Genomic DNA, 14,475 nt, shown 5'->3' on the forward strand with positions numbered 1-14,475 from the left:
GTCGTGGTTGTCATTGACTACTAAATCATAGGGATGTAATAAAAGTATTGATAAATTATTACTGATATTTCAATACTTTTGCATCTATAATAACTTTCTGTTTATATTACACTGTGTATAAAGACAGTACCTAGTACGATACTTTATTGTCAATGTGGGATAATAAATACTAGGTACTATGATACTAATGCCTGCTTATTGTTTTGTGATAAAATTATCATTATTTTCCTAGTTTTTGCTTCTAATAATACATAATATATTATTAGCATGTATATTATATGAAGTAGAAGTGATTTCTTTTAAACATATCTTCTTCGCGTATGTTTAAAATAATTAATATAATATACCGAATCATAAATAAAATATCATTTTGAGGTTACATAATATTTTCAACTTTGTTTTCTGTTGATGTATCAAAAAAATCCCACTCTAGTGTCTGGTCTCTTATGTTGGATCGAGTGGGACGTGAACTCACATCTTTCACTTTCCGGACGTTTGCTTTGGCCTCCAAGCTATCGATCCGACTATGATTCATGTAATATATTTATTATAGTCATGTGTAAACTGAGGTAATGGGCCGTCCACAATGATGATGGGTATTTTAACTCCCCCCCCCTATCTTCACATAATTTTTTACCCCTTGTCTGTATTATGTCACATTCTGTCACTCCATAAACGTTGAAAAACATAATTTTTTTTTTTTTTAAATATTCTTAAATTTTTGGTATACTCTGTGACGTCACATTCCCTGACCCTTCCTTACAAACCTTCATAGAGCGTGATCGCCCCCTAAGTAGGTACTTCAAATCAGTATCAACCAATCAGTAGATGTCAATCTGCTTTATGATTAATGTAAAGAACATTACTAGGTAACTTAATTGTGACATACGTCTGATCTTTTGTGACTTTTTTAAATATGTTTCCTTTTCATCATTCTTCTCTTCTCAACTCTCAACTCTTCTCAAAATTTTTAAGACCTTGTGTACTTATATTCAATTCTGAATAAAAACAAGGTACATTGAAGTATGGAATTCTCGGTTTTTACAGGTATTTCAGTTTGTATAATGCAATGTTAATTATATATATTTGAAATAAAGAACAAAAGTCATCAGTTGTTTTCACAAATACATTTATTATGTACTCTCAAACAGCATCCTAAATAAAATGGAGTACATAAGCAATTTAACTATAGGTAATTAATGGATACACACGTGACAGAATTAAAATAATAAGTCTTAGGGACACATGCAAAGTCATATTTACATAAATAAGTAAGATTATGCCCTACCTACGTGTGACAAGGAATGGATTTATTATGGAATGGTACCTAGTTAGATGGAGTCTTATTCCAAGTACCAAACGTTTTTACCCACTTATTAAAGTAATAATGACTATGCATAGGGTTCTTACAATAAAAACATGCAAATTTCCATAATAAATAAAACGTATTGTTATAATTTTTAGATTTATACAGATTTCGAATTAAAAATATAAATTCAACTCAGCAAAACAATTAATTACAGTTGTTACTTAATTTATTTCAACCTTACATGATAGATTTACATAATTTTAAAAATGTATTCGCTTTTCTGGTGCATAGTGCGTAGTCTCTTTTCTTTTAATTGAAAATAATATTACGATTTTTGTAGAAGAACTAAGTGTAATTATTGTTGATATACTAAAATGACACTGGCTTCTACGTCAAAGATCTATCAGCGAAAGTGGGATATGGCTCCACCAACGACAGGCACAAATTTTAAATTTGTTATCTCCAAATGTACAATCGCGATTGGAGGTAACCAAACTGACAAATGTTCACTACACTATTCAATTCTTGACTGGTCACGAAGGATTAGCCTCCAAGGTCACGAAGCTTGGACTTATTACTCAACCAACATGTCCATGTGGCGGAGAACTACAGGAAGCAAATCTCGTCTTCTGGAAATGTCTGAGAATGTGCTGCAAAAGGGAAGAGATGCTCAAGTCGCTGTTGTCACCAGCTGTTGGACCGGGACGAACGATTTGCTCACCACAAAGACCGTTGCGACGTCTTATTGTGGACGCGAAGATCCTTTCACTTAGTGTTTGTATACTTAATATTTTGTTAACTAGATTTATTGTTTTTGTTAGTTAATCGTGCTCTTCTCTCCTATGGGCACTTTTAACTCTGTAAACTCAGTCAAAGCATACTTGATATTGTGGCACTTTGGTTTCTGCTCCTGAGACATTACCAGGCGTAAACAACTGCTGACGTTGGACATTCAAACGTAGAGCCTCGTTATACACTCGATTAAGACCAAGTGTGATGCACAGCGGGTTAGCTTGGAGGGCGTTCATATTTCAGTTGATTATACAGTAAAATAGACATTGAAACTGTTAACGTCTATAAGCCCCTTCTTAAGGGATATAACGTAGTATTTTATATTCTACACAATTCTCGAATCAAGAATATATTAATCGATAAAATGTAAGTCTTAAAATTACAAAAAAATTTATACAATTACACATCACGTTACTGCAAATGATCTAAAGAATTATTGGTAAGAACGATTACTTTTTGATCAAATACCTCTCGAATCAATTATATAAAACATAGCATATACAAACGTCTTACAACTCTAAACAATTAACTAAACTTATTAATAACATAGATTCTAAATGTTTTTCATGTATCTATCAAAAGTCGTCAAACATTAACCTTTCACTAAGTCCTACAATATCATATTACCAAATTAACTAAATCTCATGCAGCGTTGCCATATAATTTATTTTACCAAATCAACATTGAAATAAAACCATGTGAAATAAAAAAAAATCGAGATACAGTAGCAAAACACTGGGCAACTTAAAAATGTACAGTTTAATATTTCTTATGTTTATTTCTATATCAATCATAAGTGACACAAATCAACTACAAAACTCATATTAATAATATTAAACAATTTGTTTTTTAACTTCAGCAGAGTATATCTGAGTATTCATCTGAGAAAATACCTGTTCGGTAAAGCAATTAGAATTTGACAAAATAATTGAAAGTAGCTTGAAAATATTTTACAGGTATACCACGCATCCACCGCGTTTTTTTGTCTTAAACTAAATATTTGTATTTGTTGAATAATAGCGGTCCCGGGCAGGAAACGCTGATCTAAGGACACCAACATAGATTAAATGATACAAATATATTCATTAAACTTTCGAGAACTAAGAAATATTCCATACAGATTTTATTCTTAACTGGTTGCCAGATCCACAATCCAAACATTAAACACCATTACTGTTATATAATGTTGAGGCTTACGCGGTTTTTTTTTTATCGTAGTAGATTTTTGGGTTTCCACCGTGTGTCCTTTTTCCTTCTTTACTCGACGTTTCGGGCTCGTTCCAGCGGCCATTATCAAGAGATGATATGTTTTATGATGAAAATGTAGTGTAGGTATATGAATGTAAACGTTGCTTTAATAATGTCAAAAGGAATCCGAATAGCTATGAGCAAACGTTGCTCAGAGTAATGTGTCAATCGTAACGACCAGAGATTCCGACCCAATATCTTGGTTTCAAACATGACATGCATGTCAGCAATTGTCGAGCATTCGATGGATACAGGACGCAAACTTGACTTTGAAACCAAGATATTGGGTCGGAATAAAGGATATTTCGCACGATTGGTAAAGGAGGCCATTGAAATCCATAGAAACCCTAAAAATATTAATAGGAATTTTAGATTACGGTTAAAAACGTCATGGCTTCCGGCACTATCGGCAAAATTCAATATTCATTGATAACTTGATAACGGTTTCTGCAACGAGCCCGAAACGTGGAGTAAAGAAGGAAGAAGGACACACGGTGGAAACCCAAAAACTACTACGATATAATTACTGTTTTCTCTTTAAAAGTACGCTGAATGCGAGATTTATGTCTCAAACAAATATTCTCTTAATAATAATTGTCATAAACGTACTGAACAAACAGGTACTATTTAAATTATACGTGCATAATATGTACATTGCGATAGTTACTTATATTAAAGAGTTACATTATTATATCCAATAATGGAAAGCGTGCATTAGAAGGTTTTAGATGTTATGGTCATTTTGATGACTTTTATTATAAATTGGCGAAATAATATCGACCGTGTTTAGGAAAAAGGGCGCAATCCACACAGAACAAATTTTACAGAAGGTAAAAAACGTTTTTTGAATGATTTTGGTTTAATATTCATAAAAAAAATAGGCACAGACATTGGGTGCATGCTGATTGATGATTTGATGTAATATCTTTTCGATCTACTAATAATTAAAGAAGTTATTACAGAAAATCATTAAAATTGAGGGTAAATGCTTTTTTTCTTAAATTAAAATTTAATTAAAGCTCAATTAAAACCTGAATTAAGATAATAAATCGGCATTTGCGGCTTATTTCCTTTTAACAGAACGTGTATTTAGTTGTATACATTGTTAATATCTAGTAAAAAACACTTTTCGAAAAATCGGGGGTTACGCCCTTTTTCCTAAACTTACGAGATATATCTTGTGCAGTCGTAAAATAATGTTCATGAGATTGTGTTGACCTTTATTATCTAACGACACTTAAAGCAATTTCTCTCTGTAATGTTACATCAGGGATGTTCTTAAAATTATAGATACCAGCATAAAGTTCTTACAGATTAACAAGAATTAGAATATCCTTGGATGAGATTTCTACATGGTTAAAATTTATACATTTAGAAAACATTAACTTTTTTTCACGATGTTGCAATAGCAAATGTCATGATTATTTCGGAATAATTGAAAGCACACCTAAATTATTAACAGCAGAATGAGCCATTTTGTGTAAATTCATCTCACTAAATGTCATGAAGGAGTAGTCACACTCGTCACACTCAAATGGTTTTTCACGGAAATGAGACAATTTATGTCTTTTGAGGCTCTCTGATTTAATACTTGCAAAATTACATTCCTCACATTTAAACGGCCTTTCTCCAGTGTGAGTCATTTTGTGAGCTCTCATTTTACTGGATGTAATACAAGCGAATTTACATTCATCACATTTAAACGGTCTTTCGCCAGTGTGTCTCATTTTGTGTGATTTCATGTTACCAGATGTTATACACGAGTAATCACATTGGTCACATTTGAATGGTTTTTCACCAGAATGGGACATTTTATGTCTTTTCATTATGTCAGATGTAATACTTGTAAATTTACATTCGTCACAATTGTAAGGTCTTTCACCGGTATGAGTTCTTTTATGAGATTTTATTTTACTCGATGTAATACATGAGAAATCACACTGATCACATTTAAAAGGTCTTTCCCCAGTGTGAGTCATTTTGTGTGATTTCATGTTACCAGATGTTATACAAGAGTAATTACATTCATCACACTTATATGGTTTTTCACCAGAATGAGACATTTTATGTCTTTTCAGAGTGCCAGATGTGATACTTGAAAAATCGCACACGTCACATTTGAATGGTTTCTCACCGGAATGAATCATTTTATGTGACTTCATGTTAAAAGATGTTATACATGAAAAGTCACACTCATCACATTTAAAAGGCTTTTCACCTGAATGTATCATCTTATGTCTTTTCAATGTGCCAAGCATCACAGAAGAAAAATTACATTGTTCACATTTAAATGTTTTTTCACCAGAATGGGTCAACTGATGTGATTTCATATTACCAGCTGTAAAACATGAATAATCACAGTTGTCACATTTAAACGCTTTTTCACTAGAATGAATCACTTTGTGTCTTTTCAATTTACTAAATGTTATAAATGAGTGGGAGCAGAGATCACATTTGAAGGGCTTTATACCGGAATGACCCATTTTGTGTAATTTCAAGCTGAATGATTTTGTGGAAGAATAGTCGCATTCTTGACACTTATACAGCTTAACGACGCCATTGCGATTTCTTTTCTGTTTTGGTTTTGCATGTAACGATTTGTGAAGCTTCAGTAAGTTTGAAGATGGAAAAAAACTTGGGCAAATACTACACGCAAAATTTTTATCATAAAAACAAGTATTTTCCAACACTATAACAGCCACTAATTCGCGGTTAGATCTACTGACATCTTGTATAGTGTTGCGTACATCAATAAACTCTTCAGTGCGATTCGCAGTCTTAACTATTGCGGTGCTGGCAGCAAAAACCTAAAAATATACAGAAAATTAAATAATGACGTACGTCTTCATGGGCAGTGTTTGAGCCACTGTTTGATATAAACTTCTACTATTTATTCCCACTTTATTCTGTCCCTAGCTACTTATTTACTAACACCCACGGTGGCGCGCGGCTTAAGCATTGGACTACAACGCCGTGGATCCCAGGTTCGAATCCTGGGTCTGGCAAATGCACATATTGTTTTTCAATTTGTGTCTGTCAGAGTATGGACCTAATAGATTGAGCAAGTGGCTGACATCCATTTATCGTAAAAAAACAAAATCTGTTAATACAAACCTCTACTCCGTGGAGGCCCATATGATCATATTAGGACCGAACATGGTCGAAAGAAGTTTCTTGCAATCATGTATGAAGATAAATGTCTCGAAGTAGCAACAAATTGCTTAACTGGATCAAAAGCGATCCTCATCAATGACACTAAAATCAAGCCGGACAGTGAATACGTTCATCTCAGGAAACAAATCGATGGCTTAGTATTGAACAGTAACAACTCGAAAATCGTAGTTTTGATCGTAGTGAATCGTAGTCACGATATATAAGTTTTATAAGGAAACATGTAGGAATGTATCTATTTGAAATTGAAATGTATGGTCAATCGCCAGTTTTAAATAGAAATAATTCGAAATGGATCTGTACAAAATTGGTTCTTTTTGAAAGTTTGTAAAATTTCATATGGATCTCGAGATATCTAATTTTTTTTTCGAATTGTTTCAGTATAAAACTGGGAAGAGCTCATTTTTACAAATATTTTGACTTATTGCCATTCAATACTGGGCCATCGAAATGAAAATGGATGATGTGGTATGTGTGGCGAGATTGCTCGCAGAATCAACATGGCGAGGAGCATATTTTGGCGTCGAAACGACACCTCACATTAAGTCTTATGCGGCGAATACATTCCCATCACTATACGTGCTTTTACGTGCTGGCATGCTGATAAATTTAGTCTATGGTTTCGTATTTGCGCAATATATTATAAATGATCTCTATAAATCCATGTATCGAAAATGCCACCTCTAATTAATTATCAATATTTTAAATAGTTATTCATAGAAATTTCAATTGTTTGAAAATTTTCTGTACGTTGAAATTACTTAATGCATCTATCAGTAGCAAAGGGTGGAGGTAGGCTGTGAAGATCCTCCATATATAGTGCACGTTAAACTTTGTTAGTCATACGTATTTGTTTTTATTGAACTAAGACTACAATTATTTACAGATTGTGGTGGTTAGTTTTAAAAATCAATTAAACCCTGCCTTACCAAACCATACCAGTTTTGGTATACTTGGATCGATACGAAAAAATTGTGTACACTTTTTCATTAATACTTATTTGTTTTCGTTGAATTAAGAATACATACTACATCAATCTATAAAGAGATAAAAAAAATATTATTCTATTTATAAAATATCCAAAGTTATGTATCATTTAATTGCATAATTTTAGATATTTTATAGATAGACGAGTATTTTTTGACTATTATCTATTATGGCTTGGTTTCGCAGGAATTGAATTTTAAAAACTAACCAACATTATCTGTAAATTGTCTTATTTTAATGAAAATAAATGCGAATGAATGACAAAGTTTAGTCTGCACTATTTATGGCGGATCTTAACATCCTACCTCCACCCTTCGCCACTGGCATCCATAGATAATATTTTGAACATAATCCAACCAGCCGATCATAGATAATATAAGTCAACACCAGAAGAAAGGAAAATAAAAACACGATAGTGTATAAAAAGAAGATTTATAGAGATTAATAATACCTGATTATATGGCATGAATACAGAATGGGAGCAACTTGGTTGTGAATTGTCATAGTTCAATGGGGGCACCGCGTTCTCACAATGCTCTTCCTTGACGTAAGCTCGTTGATAACCAGTCTCCGATTTTACAGCTGTCAGAACTGCGGAAGGGTTCTGAAAAAAAAAACAATTCATTAGGATTTAGCTTCTGTTAAACATGGCGTCTATTGTTGTATATTTCAATCATCCACAATACAGGTATTTGGTGTATATTCACAACAAATGAATTTTATATCTTTAAAACGATTAAGATATCGTTTTCTTCTGAAATAATTATACCGCATTCAAATGAAAAAAATATGATATACTAGCTGTATCACCCGGCACTGCCCGGGAGTTACGTAGAGTGCATAGGATTGAATTAAAAAAAGTAAAAACATATAATATTAGAGATTTTTATTTAATTGTACATTTATTGCATTTAAATATCTTAAATAGTACATATTCAATTTATTATTGAAAAACTATCCCGGGGTGCAACGGGTTAAAACTGAAATTCGAGACCCCGACCACGCACTCCGGGGCTAATGCCGCTACATACAATTATTGTCTGTGAGTGAAGCATTCCAATCTATGCGTAACGCCAACCTGCCGATTAGCGATTCTAATAACACAATTATTTGTATCTAACTTTGCCATTTGACCTCCGATCGAGCTGAAATAAACGCTAATATTTTTTTAATGTACACATTCTAGCGACATTTTCAATAAAAATGGGGGTTGCAGCATTAACTTCCGCGGTTCAAGACCCTGTACGCAGCGGCCTTTTCCGCGAAACCCGGAAAACTGTGCCCGGAGTGCAACGGGTTATATCTGAAATTCGAGACTTCGACCACGCGCTCCGGCTCGTCAGCCTCCGTCTACTTTCCAAATTTTGTCGAAATCCGACTGCGCGTGTGGATTTGTATAAAGAAAAACCGAAGGACGGTACAAACAAACATGCAAACATCCAAATATATTTTTCAAATAATAGTGTAGCCAGCCAACACAAAAGATAATTAAACATTAACGATGCAGTGTTAACATCAAAGAATTTAGACTCTAGATAGAAGGAGTCTTGTATGCATTCCGTATTACAATAAATTTTGAATAATTTATTTTCTTCTTCTATTGGCAGCGCCAAAAACAAAATGACACCTATCGTTCCGATCTGAAGTCTATTGCTTTGTTAACATAACATACTTATAGATTTTTACAACGTTTTAATTAGCTCGTATTCTTGTTTGTCCAGTGGTTGTTTGTCCAGTACAAATCTTGCAATCGATTTTTAACTAACTTCCCGACTAGCTAGACATTTGAAACCTTTAGAATATATCACAACACAATGACAAAGCATTCTTTTAATACTTTTAGCCATTTTCGGTTAATTCTGTTTTGTATGGAAAGTTATTTCAGGAAAATCCGTAAAAAGTAAAAGGCTATTATTGGTTGCTAAGGGAGTGGTCCTAGCAACTAAATTATTAATATATACGTGCGTTACTATGGAAATCAAAATGAAACGTCAAAATGACATTTCAGTATTCTACATTTCGTCGCTTAAGAAACAACACCGTGGAAGTCAATTAATTAAAATTTTTAGGGGAAACAAAAAACGTCTCAAAAAATTGAAAATTGATACCTTTTAACTTATTTTTTTGTGTTTAGTTAAAAAACATTTTTTTTCTTCTTGCTTCTCGCTGACATTTGAAACATGACATTGATGCGACAATTAGCATGTTTGCGTGTAAACAGTAATTATAAACCAGCTAAAACCATAGACTATAGATACATCTAGACGCCACCCGTTGCATTGCTAAATGAAGCTACGTGCCGTGCGTTTGGTTTGTGGGCGAGCGAACGCATTCGCCTACAAATGTTCGAGACTATAGACCATTTCGCTAGTGCTCGCCCAAAGTGCTCGCACTAGACGCTCAGAATTAAAATATAATTTTCTATTTTTTTACGTTATATAGTATTTTTAAGCGGTCAAAATGCAACCATTAGGTAAAGATATACATAATTTAAGTTATTTTAAAGAAACACCGGATCACTGATATTAAAATAAATAATAATATACAAATAAATTGCCACGAACATGTATCAACTCACATATGAAAAGTAATACCATCTTCTTGCTTATCAGTACGGCTACCATATTTTAATACAACACGCAGAACCACCTTTCCTACTTAATTAACTAAAAATATATACCACTGATTTTATGTTTAATACAAAAAATAGCAAATTTAGCAACACGAACTCGCAGATTATCGATGTTACGTGAAGCGATTCACCACGATTTGCCAGCGATACTTTTGGAAACTGACTCAAAAATATGTAAACCTTTTATCTTACTCTAGCGCGTGTCGCAGAGATAATAAGGGTGCCGAATACTTTCTCACTCGCACTCATGCATCATTTTTGTTCAGGCCTTGGCTAAAACAGTAAAACGTTTTGAGTACTTCCTGCGCACTAAAAAATATCGCATCTACGCACTTTCAATGTGTTTTTTTCACTATACGGCTTCCAGATAACACAGTAAAACCCGCCAATAAAATGATTTGAATTCGCGGATGCGATCAAAACAAGATAAAAGTATATAATTATGTAGATACTTAGCTGGTTTGCAATTTGCAGCAATAGCGAACCTACACTCCGTGCAAACTTCTTATCGACCAATGTATCAACAATAAAACATGCACATGAGAACGTTTTTGACATTTTAACTAGTGACATAATAATAACCTCAAAACTTGACGTCTGTAACTTTTAATCAAATGTTAAAACAATCGATTATTTGGTTACCGACGAAGGACAGTTATTTTGAGTATGGAAATATAGTTTTTGTTTTTTTTTTAATTATTAATAACCATGTCCTTGCTTTTTCGTACAAGGTGGGTGGTTGTTAGTAATTTTGGACAATCATAAACACCCAGGCTTTGAGAAAAACACAAATATTGTGCACTCACCGGGATCGAACCCAGAACGCTCGGGCGGAAGACCAGTGCCTTACCCACTGCACTACGGGCGCCACATGTATAGATTGTTATTAGGTGTTATCTAATTAACAGTGTTAATTTTGACATTTGTACAACAATTTAATGATTTTGCGTGATATCCGAGATGAGTGATATAGCGCGAACACAATATTACGATCATATCACGTGCAAAACTACCAAGAGCCAAAATGTTGAAAAAACCATAGTTTGTAGAGCCATGCCGAAGGGTGGAGGTAGACTGTGGCGATCTGACCTAAATAATTCACACAAAACTTTGACAGACTCACTTTTTTGTTTTCATGGAACATAGAAATTGCAGATAGTCTTTAAATACAATTAAACCAACCCATAAAGTATGTACGTATATTAAAAAGAAATAAGTATGACTGACAAAGTGTAGTGTGCTCTATCTATGTCGAATCTCCACAGCCTAACTCCAGCCTTCGCAGCTTGCAAAGACGGAGCGTACATAACAAGAAAATGCACGTGTAAACACGTACCTATTGTCATGCAAGTTACAACATTGCATGCATGAATCAAAAAAGTTCGGAAGCTTCTGGATTTTCACGCGAGAGTTGGGAGATGTTCGATATCTTACCATACGAAGATTTACGCAGAAAAAAAGTATTTATTAATACATAGAATTGTCAAGTTTATATGATTCAACAGAAATTTTTAAAACGTGGTAAGTACCTATATAAAAAGTTCTTTTTATCTTGTTATTATTTACGCTTCATCTGTCATTGTGCTTAGTTTTCATTAAAAACAATACATAGTTGGTATAACAGTATTTTTTAATTGTCTTGTATGATATCAATAATTGGTGTAGCACACATTTGTTTTGTTTTTAACAGTAAATTAAATGAATTACGGGTCGTTTTTAAGTATTTTTTGACGTATTATTTCTGCGTCTTTCTGTATTTTTAAAGTATTGTATTGCGCTTTCAATGTAGAAAAAACGCCGAATTCAGATATACATGTATAATGTATACATTTAAAATGTGTATAATGTCCAAATCAAATGAACAAAACACGTAAAATTCACTACAATTCATTAGCATTATAAAACTAACCTCAAAAGCACAACTGGAATAGTCGGGAATCTCTTGCTTTATGTAAGTATTGCATACCGGATCAATTGGATTATTTATGGGGACATCAAACCAGTGCTCTTCTTCTTCATTGGTGACAATTTCATCAGGTTCACGTTTCACGTCCATTTTGTGTATCGATTTGAAGTGCAGCTCAAACACGTGTAAACAAACCTTCAAGCATCGTCTGGCTAGGGCAGTCACTTAAGTATTGATATATTTTTACCGTTACTTCGTTACTTTAGCATCAATAGTTTTCTCCGTAGTTGGAATATTAAGGCTATACCTCAGTTGAGGCATGGTCTAAAAAATCGCGGATAGGCGATGCGCGGATTGCGGGTCGCGGTGCAAAAGACGCATGCCGAACGAAATATAGTTTGTCATATAAATCCGAGGTTTGTTAAATTTAATTAACGAGGTTTTACTGTAATTATTTGTTATATTTTGACACTATTATAAGATGCGACTACCAGCACCTGTATGGATTTACTGGCACCAATAGTGTGGAAATTAGGAGATACATTAGAGAAAGGATTAAGGCTATACCTCAGTTGAGGCATGGTCTAAAAAGATCGTGGCTAGGCGATGCGTGGATTGTGCAAATGACGCGTGCCGAACGAAATATAGTTTGTCATATAAATCCAACATGCCTCCATTTAATGTTCTGTTTTTGTTCTATTAATTACAATAATAATATTTTCATTGACATTTTTCTTTTTCAAGTAAATGGGTAACGTTTTTAGCCATCTTTACACGATTTAAGAATTAATACCCCCGTCGCCATCACAAAACATATTGACGTGTTCCCAGATCGACGTTCTCTCTCCGAATGCCAGTGAGTCCAAAATTTCGTCGCGCCTATAGTTGAATATTATTTGCCGTTTCACTGATGTTATCGTCTTAAAATAAACTGCTCATTATCGACGATTACAATGTATTAGAATATTTGTCAAAATGTGAGACATTATTATCAATGTGGTGTTAACATTTTTACTCTAGATATCATCATCAGCCGGGGTCAATCCACTGCCGCATGAAGGCCTCTTCTATTTTCTTCCAGCTCTCGCGATCCTGTGTCGTTCGCTGCGACGTATTTCCTTCGAACTTTATCAGTTCGTCAATCCAGCGGCTTTTAAGGTAACCCTGTCGCCGTCTAAATAGTATCTTCAAGAATGACCTACCATTATGTCTTAAGCGTAGGGTGTTCAACCAATGTGTGCTTCCCGTGCTCACATATGGCTGCGAGACGTGGACCCTCAACACGAGAGATGTCCAAAGGCTAAGAGTCGCACAGCGAGGCATGGAGAGGTGTATGTTGGATATCACGCGAAAAGACCGTAAGAGATACGAATGGGTCAGGAAGCAGTCAGAAGTACGCGATGTAATAGACGTTGCCAAACAGCTGAAATGGAGGTGGGAGGGGCACATTGCTCGTCGAAAGGACAGCCACTGGCTAAATGCCGTCATCCAATGGTACCCAAGGGGCACGAAACGGCCACTCTAGATGTACGTCATAACAATGTACAACTCACACTAAAAGTACATAATATGTATGAAACCAAAGAGATTGTGCAATGTCTTTTGTCAATATTTTTTGACTTTGTGGTTTTATTTTTAAGTGTATGGTTTTTTAAATCTAATAGAGCTCCTTTAAGTAATAAAAAGTGTCTCATTCATGCTTAATAAGCTTAGTTTCATGGTCACGGAATGGAAAATTATTATGCCCAATTTCATAAAAATAATATTTTTTTTTCGACCATGTCCGATCCTAATAGAATCATATGGGCCTCCACAGAGTAGAGGTTTGTATTAACAGATTTTCTGTTTTTACGAGAAGTGGATGTCAACCACTTGCTCAACCTATTAGGTCCACACCTTGAAAAACAATATGTGTACTTGCCAGACCCAGGATTCGAACATGGGACCATCGGTATTATAGTCCAACGCTTAAGCCGCGCGGCCACTCTGGGCGTTATAATAATTAATATTGTATTGATCAATATTTTGCTGAAAAATTACTGTCATTAATAGACTATTCAGCAATAGAACAAGGAATCTGCTAGCTATATAAAAATGGTTAATTTGAGTGAAAAAATTATATTACGCAAATTTTAAACATGTACAATCTTTGGCGAAAATGCCCATGCATGAAAGGAGTTTATTTGTATTATTATAATTTCGGTCTTTGCCAATAAAATCTCATAGAAATCGTAAATAACAATATCGATCATTAAAAACACAGTTATGGAGATGGTAGGTAATTTTATTTAACTAATTAAAGACGTTCACAACATGTCATTAGAATAAAAAGTAAGTACTTACATGTAAATCAAATTCGTTGAGAAAAAAGCAAACCAAAAAGCCACCTTAAAATTTAATTAGTCGCGTGATAATTTTCTTAGCTAAAAG

The 14,475-nt window shown here is 34.1% G+C and overlaps 1 long non-coding RNA gene across 1 annotated transcript; it reads right to left on the reverse strand.

Moving 5' to 3' along the window:
- Positions 1–4,511: 4,511 nt before the first annotated feature.
- Positions 4,512–12,264, reverse strand: LOC147076386 (uncharacterized). The gene is made up of 3 exons (XR_015069606.1): positions 12,049–12,264; positions 7,959–8,111; positions 4,512–6,156 (listed from the first exon to the last, which is right to left on the reverse strand). It is a non-coding gene; the product is annotated as an uncharacterized LOC147076386 (long non-coding RNA).
- Positions 12,265–14,475: the final 2,211 nt, after the last annotated feature.

The sequence above is a fragment of the Rhyacophila brunnea genome, unplaced genomic scaffold (genome assembly GCF_057557595.1).
Source record: "Rhyacophila brunnea isolate RB1 unplaced genomic scaffold, BYU_Rbru_1.0 scaffold_13, whole genome shotgun sequence".
Lineage (NCBI taxonomy): Eukaryota > Metazoa > Arthropoda > Insecta > Trichoptera > Rhyacophilidae > Rhyacophila > Rhyacophila brunnea.